This window comes from Neoarius graeffei, chromosome 10 (assembly GCF_027579695.1).
Source record: "Neoarius graeffei isolate fNeoGra1 chromosome 10, fNeoGra1.pri, whole genome shotgun sequence".
In the NCBI taxonomy this organism is placed as follows: domain Eukaryota; kingdom Metazoa; phylum Chordata; class Actinopteri; order Siluriformes; family Ariidae; genus Neoarius; species Neoarius graeffei.
Genome location: NC_083578.1, coordinates 84,340,989 through 84,355,881, shown reverse-complemented (window position 1 = coordinate 84,355,881; position 14,893 = coordinate 84,340,989). Strand labels below are relative to the sequence as shown.

The following is a 14,893-nucleotide window of genomic DNA, read 5'->3' as shown; positions in this document are numbered from 1 at the left end:
CCTACGGTCAATTTAGAGTCACCAGTTAACCTAACCTGCATGTCTTTGGACTGTGGGGGAAACCGGAGCACCCGGAGGAAACCCACACAGACACGGGGAGAACATACAAACTCCACACAGAAAGGCCCTCGCCGGCTGCTGGGCTCGAACCCAGGACCTTCTTGCTGTGAGGCGACAGTGCTAACCACTCCAACACTGTACCGCCTGTAATATTCATCATTTTCCTCAATAAATAAATGACCAAGTATAATATTTTTGGTGTAGTGGTTAACGCTGTTGCCTCACAGCAAGAAGGTCCGGGTTTGAGCCCCGTGGCCAGCGAGGGTCTTTTTGTGTGGAGTTTGCATGTTGTCCGCGTGGGTTTCCTCCGGGTGCTCCGGTTTCCCCCACAGTCCAAAGGCATGCAGGTTAGGTTAACTGGTGACTCTAAATTGACCGTAGGTGTGAATGGTTGTCTGTGTCTATGTGTCAGCCCTGTGATGACCTGGCGACTTGTCCAGGGTGTACCCCGCCTTTCGCCCGTAGTCAGCTGGGATAGACTCCAGCTTGCCTGCGGCTAGAGATAATAGGGGTGTTCACACGGCAACTTTTACTCCGGTGTAGCACCGCGGCTGCCCCGGTAGAGCGTTCACACGGTACAAAGTTATAGTGGTGTAGCCCCTGAAAGCTGCTTAAACCGGTGCAAATCTAACCCTGCTCGGGAGGTGGTTTAAGAAATTTACTCCGGAGTAAATGCTAGTTTGCGGGGCAGCACCGATATAAAATAGGACGTCTGAACGCTACAGGGGTAGACTTGCTACGCGTGAGGAGAGTTGATTACATACGGGCATTGCATAATTTGCATCCTGGTATTTTGCGCTTCCAAAATGGCGAATATCAACAACAACAGAACTTCATCCACGTTGTTTTCCCGCCGCTTAGTGATGTCATGACAACCGGGAAAAGGAAGTACATTTTCACGCATGCGCATATTTAATTTCCGCATTATTACTATTGTATAGCACGGTCGCAAAAACTGCCGTGTGAACGCAAGTGGGGCTGCACCGGCGCTAACACGCTTCTCTCTAGTAAGCAGGTTTGTGACGTGTGAACGCTCCACAAAATTTACACCGGTGTAAGATATATCGCAACAAAATACATCGGTGCAGCATCGATGCAAATATGTGCCGTGTGAACACCCCTTATGTGTCAGATAATGAGATGAGATAATATTTTTGTCTCGTTTGTTTAATTAACTGGGTTCTCTTTATCTACTTTTAGGACTTGGGTGAAAATCTGATAACGCTTTATACAGAAATATCGAAAATTCTAAAGGGTTCACAAACTTTCAAGCACCACCGTAGCAGACGTATTCCATTCTGCTAGCATGATATTGAACGATGCTATTTGAATAATGACCTGCCTCAGCCTATGATTTGTCAGGGCTGCTGTTCTGACCAATCAGAATCCAACAACTTGGTTCCATGAGGCGTGTGTTCTATTGTTATAAGACTGGCACGTTGGTTATAAAGTGCATCTTAAGTGTATATAATGTTTCTATTCGCGAGCTAAGACGCCAGTGTGGGCGTGTCAACGGTGCAACGTCATGCACGAGGCGTTCAACCGGTCTCGTGCAGCAGCGTTAACGTTGATGCACAGTCGATCTGTTCAACGTTCAGTGTTGTTGTGTGAAAGTCGGACTTCCCCCGGTAGCTCGCACATGCTCAGTAGCGCGCGCAAAGTATCGCTAATCGAAGGAGAGTCTCAGGAACGGGTCGGAAACGACGGCGCGAGCTCGACGTGTTGTTCGGTAAGCGTGCATTTCCCCAACCTCTTCCTGGTGCTTATAAATGTATGTTTATATATACATATATGTGTGTGTATATATATATCTATAGCTATATAGATATATATAGATATATATATAATTATTATAAATAATCAACGTTTCGAGACACCGAAAGATTGCGTTTGCATTTGCATTGTTTTTGTTTTTGCGGACGTGCGTCTTTAAAAGCCTCTTAAAAAAAAAGAACGCACGCGACACGGATACAGTTTAACCAGCGCGAGACGTCGATATGGCTGATGGTTTTTCCTGCACGCGGGGTTTTGAGCAAAGCGCAGGGAGAGTTGGGATTGCAGAGCGGTGGGGGCTGAGCTTCAGTCCCACCACACACACACAACAGCGATTTCCTCTTCAACTTTGGCTCTGATGCCTCTCTCTTGGAACAAAAACAGCGAGTTTTGTTGCCACTTTGTCACGTTCAGAACGCGCTGCTGCTTGCATTTTAACGCAACAAACAAACAAACAAACAGCAGCGCGTGACTCAATGCGTTCTTGTCTTTCCTTGCTTGGACGCTTTTCCAAGTCCCCAGAATGGCCCTAGCTAGCTGTCTAGAAAGTGCCCAAGCTGTTTCATTACATCTTTTTATCATTTAACCTCGAATAAAAACAACAACAACAACATGCATCAGTTTTACTTTCCAGTGAACCACTGAAGAGAGGTTCCTCTAGTGTGAAAACCTGACATCGGAAACTTCACAATGTCTGTGTTTTTTGGTCCAGTTTATTTCTGTAGCGCAGCTTTTACAGAATTTGAACGACTTAAAACATGGGTGGCACGGTCGCCTCACCCTCACAGCAAGAAGGTTCCGGGTTCGAACCCAGCGGCCGGCGAGCACCCTTTTTCCACCAAAGCAGTTCCAGGGCTGGTTCGGGGCCAGTGCTTAGTTTGGAACCGGGTTTTCTGTTTCCACTGACAAAGAACTGGCTCTGGGGCCAGAAAAACCGGTTCCAGGCTAGCACCAGCTCTGTGCTGGGCCAGAGGAAAGAACCGCTTACGTCAGCGGGGGCGGAGTTGTTAAGACCAACAACAATAGCAAGACCGCGAAAGGTCGCCATTTTTAAGCGACGAGAAGCAGCAGCTTTACAAATGCGAAGTCATCCGTTGTTGTTGTTGTTGCTTCTTAAGATGCCCCTTTTCCACCAACGCAGTTCCAGGGCTGGTTCGGGGCCAGTGCTTAGTTTGGAACCGGGTTTTCTGTTTCCACTGACAAAGAACTGGCTCTGGGGCCAGAAAAACCGGTTCCAGGCTAGCACCAACTCTCTGCTGGGCCAGAGGAAAGAACCGCTTACGTCAGCGGCGGGGGGAGTTGGTAAGACCAACAACAATAGCAAGACCGCGAAAGGTCGCCATTTTTAAGCGACGAGAAGCAGCAGCTTTACAAACGCGAAGTCATCCGTTGTTGTTGTTGCTTCTTAAGATGCCCCTTTTCCACCAAAGCAGTTCCAGGGCTGGTTCGGGGCCAGTGCTTAGTTTGGAACCGGGTTTTCTGTTTCCACTGACAAAGAACTGGCTCTGGGGCCAGAAAAACCAGTTCCAGGCTAGCACCAACTCTCTGCTGGGCCAGAGGAAAGAACCGCTTACGTCAGCGGGGGGGGCGGAGTTGTTAAGACCAACAACAATAGCAAGACCGCGAAAGGTCACCATTTTTAAGCGACGAGAAGCAGCAGCTTTACAAACGCGAAGTCATCCGTTGTTGTTGTTGCTTCTTAAGATGCCCCTTTTCCACCAAAGCAGTTCCAGGGCTGGTTCGGGGCCAGTGCTTAGTTTGGAACCGGGTTTTCTGTTTCCACTGACAAAGAACTGGCTCTGGGGCCAGAAAAACCAGTTCCAGGCTAGCACCAACTCTGTGCTGGGCCAGAGGAAAGAACCGCTTACGTCAGCGGGGGGGCGGAGTTGTTAAGACTGACAACAATAACAAGACCGTGAAAGATCGCCATTTTTAAGCGACAAGAAGCAGCAGCTGTACAAACGCGAAGTCATCCATTATTATTATTATTGCTGTTGTTGTTGCTGCTGCTTCTTCCGCGTTGTTTTTGCGTCGATATTCGCGCCAAGGTTTATGCAAACGTAGCGATGTAACTGACGTATACAACGACGTAATGATGTATACAATGATGTAACTGACGTATACAGCGACATAATGACGTGTCTTCTCTTAGCACCGCGAGCGATGGAAAAGCAAGCTGGTTCTCAGCTGGCTCGCAAGTTGAACGAGTTGTGAACCAGCACCGGCTCCGAACCAGCCCTGGAACTGATTTGGTGGAAAAGGGGTATGTGTTGTTGTTGCTTTAATGTTCGCGCCAAGGTTTATGCAAACGCAGCGACGTAACTGACATATACAGTGACGTAATGACGTGGCTCCCCTTAGCACCCCGAGCTATGGAAAAGCAAACTGTGTCTCGGCTGGCTCGCAAGTTGAACGAGTTGTGAACCAGCACCAGCACTGGCCCCGAACCAGCCCTGGAACTCATTTGGTGGAAAAGGGGGTACTTGCGAACCAGCTGAGAACCAGTTTGCTTTTCCATAGCTCAGGGTGCTAAGGGGAGCCACGTCATCAGTTACATCGCTGCGTTTGCATAAACAACAACACGGAGAAGAAGAAGCAGCAACAACAACAACAATAATGGATGACTGCTGCTGTACTGCATCCACGATCTCTCGTCGCTTATTTAAAAATGGCGCCCTCTCGCGGTCTTGCTATTGTTGTTGGTCTTAACAACTCCCCCCCCCCCCCGACGTAAGCAGTTGTTTCCTCTAGCCCAGCAAAGAGCTGGTGCTACCCTGGAACTGGTTTTTCTGGCCCAGCAGGGCTCTACGCTAAATTTTTTTTCAGGAGCACACGTGCTCCTAAGTTAAAAATTTTAGGAGCACAGGGAAAAAAATGGGGGCACAAGCACAAGTAGGTTTTCATTTTAAAGGTTTATTGCAGCGCAAACCTTAGACACACCAACACATAAAATGCAAAATTCAGTTGAGAATGAACGAATGAATGAACAAACAAATGAATAACGAACAACTGAATGAATGAACAAACAGTAGCTAAACAGAGAGCAGAGCTCAGCAGAGCTAACAACATCATCAAGGACAGCTCCCACCCTGGCTCAGAGTTCTTTGACTTGCTGCCCTCAGGCAGGCGTTACAGGTGCATCAAAGCAAGGACCAACAGACTCAAAAACAGTTTTTTCCCACAGGCCATAACCACCTTGAACAATTAGCCTTTTTCACATTACGTCACTTGCAGGGGAACTCGTATCCGTTTTCAGCCTTTTGAATGGAAGAAGAGGTATACGGCGGCAACATATGTTAACAAAACTGTGTCATTCACAGATAAGATTTATAATAATATTGCGCATTGTTGTTTATCATTACGTATTGTTAGCAACCATTCCAGTCACCTATCTGCCTTGTTTTGGAAAGGAAGTTTACTGACTTTCTATGGTTGCTACTTGTTAGCCAGCAGATTAGCATGCCGCCTCTTCTTCCATTCAAAAGGCTGAAAACGGATGTGAGGTTCTTCTGCAAGTGACGTAATGTGAAAAGGCTAATTACATGCACTGACTGATGCCACTTCTGGCAGGTGCAACAATGCACCAACAAGGACCTAAAAGGACAATATTCTCACACTTACCTGATACAGTGCAATACTTATTACAGTGCAACCTCACAGAGCAACTTTTTAGTTTTTATAGCTTTTGTATATTTTATATTTCTATTTCTACACTTTTACATCCATACCAGGGTTTTTTCTAGAAAAATTTAGTATGAGGGCGCTCACCATGGCGAGGGAGCGAAGCGGGGGAGATGGTGCCGGTTGTCGTCCCCCCCGCCGTGCAAAGCCTTTGAAAAATGCTCCAATGGGACATTCTGAGGCTATCTGAGAGGGAAATTGTAACAAATTGTCTGTCAACATTGAAAAAGAAAGAAGTAAGGCCAAAAAAAAAAAAAATAGTGTGTTTCCGGTAACATGAAATACTAAAATAAGGTCGGTAGGTAGGAAAGTTTTTTTTTTTTCGAAAAAATTAACACAAGTAAACATCTTACAAAATAGTATTTTGGCACAGAATCCTTTATACCACACATCATAATAAAATAAGTGTTTTAAATCTTTAAACGAATAAAAAAAATATTGCGAGAGTTCGAGTTATGATATACGGAAGCGATATTTCATGATATTTTCATGTAATAACGTGAAAACACCTTATCAAGAAATAACGTGAAAATAACGTCCTAGGCTAGGCTACTTCCATTAAAAGCAGACGGCCTAGCCTACTGTAGAACTTGGGTTGAGCAAAAACATGGCTGAATCCTGAATGACTCCTATTTGTATAAATAGGGGACTACATAGGTGGCAAAATGTAGTGTTTTTCCCTGCCATGGAAGTGCACTTGTATACTGAAAAGGAAGCAATTTGCATTACAGCCTTGAATGAGGATTCAAAATGGCGGCTCGGCTCAGTTTATGGAGGAGGGCTGATAGAAGTGGCGAAACATTTTACTTTTTATCGTTTCTTTCACAACTTGAATGCGTTAAAACAAAAAATTATGACAAACTAACGCCGCTTACACTAAAATATCGAGGGAAATTTGTAATAAAAACTTTACGGTCTGCAATTTCGACGCGGAAATTCTTGATCGGTCGGGTTACCGGAAACACACTTTTTTTTTTATTTTTTTATTTGGCCTAATCTTCTTCTGCCCCGGACAGTCTTTGGCTTTCTTCCGCTTCGTGCCGCAGGATGACATCTTTAAATGCCCAAGTGTCAACAAAAACAACTCGTGAACTACTTCTGTCAAAAGCTCCTGCGCCGGTGGGTGAAAGGTCATTCAGTCTCGAAAAATCTCGCTCTACAAGTCAGCTGACCTTGCATGTAACCCATGTCAAATCTCGCGAGAGCAGCCGCGACAAGTAAACAACTAAACAACATGGCGCCTCAGTCTGGAAAATGCCAATTCGGATTGTTTTTGCACCGTCTGGCGGTGTATCTACTATGATTGGAATATTTTTGGAGCAATTATAACGTATTTGATGATCAGACACATTGTCACGTAGTGTTGCTGGGATGTTTTCATGGAGTCGGTAAGGGGGCGCACGCCGAGAGTAAGAGGGCGCAGCGCCCCTGTTCCCCCGTTTAGACGAAAGCCTGCATACCCAATACAATGCAATACCAAATACAGTGCAATATCCTGAGTTTTGTAGCTGAACTGAGTTTCTATAACTAATGTGCAATTAACATCTGCAACTCAACATGCCCAGTTGTGTATATATATTCTTTGTTTTCCTGCTGTGTTGTGACATGCACCATTTGTATATACTGTATATTATTTGTTTTTCTGCTGTGTTGTATGTTCCCATCTAAATGTTTGCACGGGGGTGTGTGCTTTCCATCTCATTATATAATTTTCCCGCACCTTCTCCCGTCGTTCTAGCTTTCTTCACTACACTTTCTTCCTCGTCCGTTCTTTTATTCTTGTTTCCACCATCATTGCTTTTAAAAAACGCCGTTATACTCTGCATAGCGAATATATTTCTCAGCTCTGTCCGAACCAGCTCTCCGTTATCTCTCAGTTGAATGATCTGATGAATCCCTAAAAAGCACTTTTCCCACCTAATGCCACACCCGCAACATACAACCGTGGGAAAGCAGGGCAATCACAGAAAGATGAGTAGAAAACGGGAAATGTTACGGGGGATATTTATTGTGATAGTAGGCTATTGTAGCGTCAGCACAAAAGCACCAGATTCAACTTTAACTTAAAATGTTATTCAGTAGCCTAAACTTATTCAAGCTACAGACCGAGAAGAATAAAAATGCTGAAATCTCATGGCCCGGTAAAACGCACTAGCATGGCAGAACGGCAAAAAAATGTAACTTTTTCACTCTCCCCCCCAGCTACCGTGGGAACCACCGCAGTGCAAGACAGAGGCAATGCACGCAACTACAGACAGGGAGCAAGGCGCAGGCAGAACACACACACAGACACACGTACACAACACTGAACACACACACACTTACAACAATACAGGCCGTTACTCATTACACTGCCATGATGCTACAAGCCTGTGTCTCTCTGATGCCCCTTTTCCACCAAAGCAGTTCCAGGGCTGGTTTGGGGCCAGTGCTTAGTTTGGAACCGGGTTTTCTGTTTCCACTGACAAAGAACTGGCTCTGGGGCCAGAAAAAACGGTTCCAGGCTAGCACCAACTCTCTGCTGGGCCAGAGGAAAGAACCGCTTACGTCAGCAGGGGGGCGGAGTTGTTAAGACCGACAACAATAACAAGACCGCGAAAGATCACCATTTTTAAGCAACGAGAAGCAGCAGCTGTACAAACGCGAAGTCATCCATTATTATTGTTGTTGTTGCTGCTGCTTCTTCCGCGTTGTTTTTGCTTCGATATTCGCGCCAAGGTTTATGCAAATGTAGCGACGTAACTGGCGTATACAGCGACGTAATGATGTATACAACGACGTAACTGACGTATACAGCGACGTAATGACGTGTCTTCTCTTAGCACCGCGAGCGATGGAAAAGCAAGCTGGTTCTCAGCTGGCTCGCAAGTTGAACGAGTTGTGAACCAGCACCAGCACTGGCCCCGAACCAGCCCTGGAACTGATTTGGTGGAAAAGGGGTATGAGAGGGAGCAGCCCCTCCCCCACCCGCGCGCTGAGCGCAGAGACACAGAGTGTCACACAGAAAGTGAAGGATTTTCTCAGAGTGCTCCCTCCAAACAACGGGGATTTACATGAAAACGGAAGGAGATATTCACAAAATTCTTTCACATTGAGCGCCACAAGGCTTTCCTGAACACATTGATGTAATTTTCTTGTCTCTAGTGTAAAAAATGATATTAGGTAGGCTATCCAGCGCTGGATTTACATACTTTGCAGTTTAACGTTTGATACATTTTAGAATGTTCAACTCGTCGCGTCTGTACTCAGTGCTTTCCTAAATTGTCGGCCGCAAGAAGCCCTCGCACGAATGTGCGTGGTTTTTTTTCATCGTTCGCATGCCGAAAAATTCGCTCGCAAATGCGAGTGAAATGTGCGCACTGTAGAGCCCTGTAGCCCAGAGCCCGTTCTTTGTCAGTGGAAACAGAAAACCTGGTTCCAAACTAAGCACTGGCCCCGAACCAGCCCTGGAACTGATTTGGTGGAAAAGGGCTGTGTGGAGTTTGCATGTTCTCTCTGTGTCTGCGTGGGTTTCCTCCGGGTGCCCAGGTTGAGCAAGGTACTTGACCGCTGACTGCTCTGGCATGGCTGCCCACTACTCTGAGTGTGTGTGCACGTGTGTTCACTGCTTCAGATGGGTTAAATGCAGAGGTTGAATTTCACTGTGTTTGAAGTGTGCAGACAAATAAAGGCTTCTGATTCTTCAATGAGCGCAACGGTGGCGAAAGAGGAACCAGACTTAAAAGGGAACCCATCCTCATTGGGGCGACATCAGACAACATGAACAGTTTTAACATGAAGTCAGTTTCGTTGATGTTATAAACTCTTCATTGATGGAAACTTGAGTTTCCACAACTGCAGTCCTAACGTTAGTAAGTCAACTGTAGTCCTCAGTCATAAAAGCATTACTGTAAGCGTCCAGAGCATCGTCCAAGTGTGACTTTCAACTGTCCACATGGGGCTGTCCTCAACAGGAGCAATGCGATGAGACTCCAACCAGACACAGGACACCAGGATGGATCAGGCAGGTCCGAGGAGCAGAAGAGGTCAGCAGCTCGATCCCAGGACCGACATGTAACTCAGAGGGACAGATTGGGGGGGGAGAGAAAACACAGGTTGTTAGGTATGCCCAATGTCACCTGAATAAGTAGGAACAGTATACATATTGCACTGAGTACAAGCAGGGACTCCGGCAAAACTAACTATGACAGCATAACTAAAAGGAGAGAGCCAGAAGGTAACACAGGCATGAGGGAGCCCCAGGACATAAAGCAGCAACCACTACACCATCAACAAACTCGAGTGAGCAAGCGAGTGGGGGACTGACAGCATCCATACATCCCAGTTTACCAAACCACTCTATGTCTGAGGACCCTCTAGATCTACACCTTTACCTCATAAACACCATTAACACAAGGCTTGATTAAACAGATGTTTTCAGCCTTGACTTAGTTAAGACAAGTTAGCTGTTTACGCGCCACACAAGTACATACAGGATGACACAACTTTTCACAAGAAAAGAGGATGGCAACAATCAAGCCACTTAGATTCACTTAGAAGTGGTTAGCACGGTCGCATCACAGCAAAAAGGTTCTGGGTTCGAGCCCAGCGGCCGGTGAGGGTCTTTCTGTGTGGAGTTTGCATGTTCTCTCCGTGTCTGCTTGGGTTTCCCCCACAGTCCAAAGACATGCGGTTAGGTTAATATGGGACGGCCTTGGGTTGAGGTACTGTTGAGCGAGGCACCTAACTCCCAACTGGTCCCTGGGCGCTGTTAGCATGGCTACCCACTGCTCTGGGTATGTGTGTGTGCTAATTGCTCGTGTGTGTGTTCACTGCTTCAGATGGGTTAAATGCAGAGAGGAATTTCACAAGTGTGTGATGAATAAAGTTGTGCTTTCTGTCTTACACTGTCCACGTTGGTATTTTGTGTCATCGCTAAGATTTTAGGGCAGCATTGTGGTGTCGTGGTTAGCACTGTCGCCTCACAGCAAGAAGGTTCTGCATTCAAGCCCAGTGGCTGATGAGGGCCTTTCTGTTTGGAGTGTGCATGTTCTCCCTGTATTTGCGTGGGTTTCCTCCGGGTGCTCCGGTTTCCTCCACAGTCCAAAGATATGTGGTTAGGTTAACATGGGACAGACACTGACTGAAGTGCCCTTGAATGCAAGGCACTTGACCCCTAACTGCTCCCCGGGTGCTGTAGCATGTGTCTGTTCAGTCAGTACGTTTACATGCACATCCAAATCGAGCTGCTGTCGGTAATCGAGCAAAGGGTCCCAGCAGGGGTGCCAGAGAAATCCAATCCTACATACACACAAGGAAATCGAGCTATTGTGTGAGGTACATTGTGCACCCGAGCCACAGGTGGCGCTACACGCCCCATCGTGTTGGTACACTTCCGGTTGTCGTCATGAAGAAGAGCTATTCAAGAGTGTAAACAAAGTTATCAGTTCCGTGTTCTCCATTGCGCGTTTTTCTCCGGTCCATGAATTTTAATATATTCAACTCCTTAAGCTGAATGAGCATGAACTCTGTCTCCTCATTGCTCCAGAAGTGCACGTTTCTGCTCGCCATTTTCTCTTCTTCGTTTGTTCCTCCTGACCTCTTCTGCTGCTCGCTGCTACTGTTGTCATGCCGACCGAGGCTGTCGTGTTTCCCGCTTGTGGTCTCGTCACTCGTCACTTCCGGAAGGGGCAGTGCTGAAGTAAGTAGCTCGACTACATAGCTCGATAGGGTTTACATGCACTAAGTAGCTCGGCAAAAATCGCATAATCTAGGTCGTATAGCTCGATTACGAGAAATCAAGTTCGGTTCAATTTCAGCCTAGCTAAGGTGTATCCATGGCATTTAGAACTTCGATTTCAGTCGAGCAACGGCAGAAATTCGATTTTCTCTATGTGCATGTAAACACAGTCACTGCTTCAAGCTAGACGGCCTTTTGATTTCCTAAAATCGGTGAACTTTAGTTCCCTCTGAAATGTGGTCATTGTGATGTATACACTACTGTTCAAAAGTTTGGGGTCACTTTGAAATGTCCTTATTTTTGAAAGAAAAGCACTGTTCTTTTCAATGAAGATCACTTTAAACTAATCAGAAATCCACTCTATACATTGCTAATGTGGTAAATGACTATTCTAGCTGCAAATGTCTGGTTTTTGGTGCAATATCTCCATAGGTGTATAGAGGCCCATTTCCAGCAACTCTCACTCCAGTGTTCTAATGGTACAATGTGTTTGCTCATTGCCTCAGAAGGCTAATGGATGATTAGAAAACCCTTGTACAATCATGTTAGCGCAGCTGAAAACAGTTGAGCTCTTTAGAGAAGCTATAAAACTGACCTTCCTTTGAGCAGATTGAGTTTCTGGAGCATCACATTTGTGGGGTCGATTAAATGCTCAAAATGGCCAGAAAAATGTCTTGACCTATATTTTCTATTCATTTTACAACTTATGGTGGTAAATAAAAGTGTGACTTTTCATGGAAAACACAAAATTGTCTGAGTGACCCCAAACTTTTGAACGGTAGTGTATTTATTTCTGTAATATCTCACAAAATATCCAGCCATTCTGTTCTGTGGCTGGGAAGTTATTTAATTTGAGGGGATTAAAGCAAATAATGTGCATGAAATCTCTTGCATTGAGCAGACAGAGGAAGACTGTGTGTGTGTGCGCGCGCGCGCATGCGCAGGTTTACCACCTTCTTTTGGGTTTTACGGCAGCTGGCATCCAGTGTTGCGTTATTGCCATCTACAGGTTTCCCTTTGAGCGTGCACTGGCAGTTCCATCATTGTGTCGCTAAACGAACAGCTGATCGCACCGAGGTGCTCGCTGACCGCCGATATTTATTAGTTTGGTCCTGCGTTTCCTTTCCTTCGTATATAACATAACGTCTTTTCTTCTCACTTTCTGTTACTGTAGTCGGTCTTTCACGTTTTATTCGCACACTCACGTCCTCCATTTTTCTCTCCTTTTTCAAATTTGTATCCCACAATGCCTTGCGCGAACAGGGAAAGCCCACCACGTCATGCATGACGTAGTATCTTGAATTGGGTCATGGTGAAGCAGGAAAAAATAGCAGAGAATTTTAAGGCCACATGGCCCTAAAGTCATTAATTGTTCGATTTTTAAAAAACTAATAAAATTGGAAGTCTGTGATTTGAATTCGGTAGCTTTCGGTCCACTAAACAAAAATAATTGGGTGTCGGGGAAAATTCTTTTTATGACCTACAGTTGAAAGGCAGTCTAGCTTTAAGATGGGTTAAATGCAGTGAGGAATTTCACTGTGCTTCAAGGATATGCGCAGAACCTTTATTTTTAAATAAATTTCTGAGTGGATAGTATCTCCATCCTTGACTCTTGTATGCTGCATAAATGGGAATAAAAAATATATTTTTGAGAGTTAAAATCGACCGCAAAATTGGCATTCGAGCTGCCCCGCTGAGCCAGCCAGCCCTGAGTGCGTGACGTTACTGCGGTAACCGGTTTTAAGGCCGAGGCCTTTGACAGCTATAGACCAAAGTCATGTCAATAAAAACTTATGGTGAAAGTAAGAAATACCATTACCTACTTGCTCAGCTAAGACTGATTTGACTTAATTGATTGTGGGTTGACTCTAAAACAGGATGGGTGTTATAACTTATGCAACATACATGTACATGCATGCATTTTCACTGATAAAACGTAAAATGCTAATTAAATAATCAGATGAACTGAGACAATCACATTCTGAAGCAAATTAAATAATCTTATATCGGTAACTTAAACACACTATACAAGTTACATGTATTAATCTAAATGCAGGTAAACAACGTGGTCCAAATGCGAGTCGGAGCTTACCCGTCTGTGTTCTCGTTTCTTGAAGGCCAATCTTGTGGCCGATTGTTTTGAAACAATCTGACTTTCAGTTGTTCGTTCAGTTCTCCATTCATTCGCTTCTTCCATGTAAGGGTGAGATGGCAGCAATATCCAGCGGAGAAATTAGACGGCTGCTCCACTCATTCTCCATTTTGTCCATATGGGGTACTCCGCCATTACTGCTCAGCTCAGGCAATTACTAAAACCCAGGACAGGACGGAACAGGACGTCACCGGTTTTAGCAACAACCGTGGGGAGGTCACTGCCCGAGCGATAATATGCCATATCCTGTTCCATCCCGGGTTTTAGCAACAACCCTTGGCTCATGCTCCGGGAGAACTGGTGCAACTGAACTTGCTTTCCTTTTTAAAAAAATAAATAAAATAAATACTTTCCTTTTCTTGTAGTTTTATTTAATTGTTGATACTGCACCCTCTTTCAATATGGGCTTGTGGCCAACGCTCCTCAACAGATCAGAGGTCTCGTACGAGTCTTCAGTAAAATGTGCAGAGCAGAGGAGAGACCACTTCATAGCCGCCCAATGTGCCCGTGAACTTCTCGCAAAACGCATCCAAATCTTTGCAGTTTGAACATTCTTGGGCTATGAATGCAACATAAATCCACCTTCTGTCGTGTTGCTGCACCCGCCAGCAACACATGTACGTGGCATGGCGATAAATTAGCTCAAAATGGAGGATCGGAGTCGCAGTCAGCTCTGTGTTTTAGTATAGCGGAAATGGCGATGAGACCGATAGACTTCCTGCTGTGACGTTACGGACGTCAAGGTCGTTCACTCAGACCGCTACCTATATGAATCACTTTAATCGTAAAAATTACTATATTAGATTTATTGTTAACGCTTAAAACTACTCTTGTGCCATTCTTGAGGTCTCAAGGCATTTATAAACGAAAATGAGGCCATGGTTCTGCATATCTCCTTTAAGTGTACATGTGATAAATAAAGTTGTTGTTGTTCTAAAGATAAGGATATCTGTTATGGTATGACAATAGTGCATCATTGATCTATTCTTAAATAAATAAATATAAGGCATGTAAAATGGATATTATATGCCGTGAAAAAGAATGCAAAATGCATTTAATTAGTTAATATGCATACATTTGCATATTCGAATAACTTGTGGTTATTTTGTAAAACAACTACATGATGCTAAATGAATTTATTTTGCAGCTATAATAAAACAGATACGAGTAATATTTCTGAATAGTATTTTTGATGATTATACATACAGGACACTTTTCAGTGGAATGAAAACATGTATTCTATTCCCTTCTAGCGGGTTTCGTTCATTTGGTTTGATAGCATGCAATAATGTTAGCATATTGCTTATCCTACGTGTAGTACGTCAGTCTACCCAATGGAGAATGAGCGTTGAATAGGGTTTACGATATTGCATGGTTGTCAAGCTAACATGACATCACACGTTGGAGATGTACTAAAACTTCCGCACTAGTGAGCGACTGGGACAATTTGTAAACAAACATGGCTGCCAGGTTTGCTTCGTTAAATAGAGAAGATTTTGAGAGAATTT

General features: G+C 44.8%; 1 protein-coding gene across 3 annotated transcripts in view; it reads left to right on the top strand.

Moving 5' to 3' along the window:
* The first annotated feature begins 1,587 nt into the window (after positions 1–1,587).
* Positions 1,588–14,893, top strand: part of mbd1a (methyl-CpG binding domain protein 1a) — an 87,145-nt gene continuing 73,839 nt past the window's right edge. For 2 of the 3 annotated variants that reach the window (XM_060932439.1, XM_060932438.1), the window contains exon 1: positions 1,588–1,789. The gene's annotated coding sequence lies outside the window, so the exon portion shown is untranslated. The remainder of the gene's footprint in view (positions 1,790–14,893) is intronic. The other variant, XM_060932440.1, reaches the window with a different exon arrangement.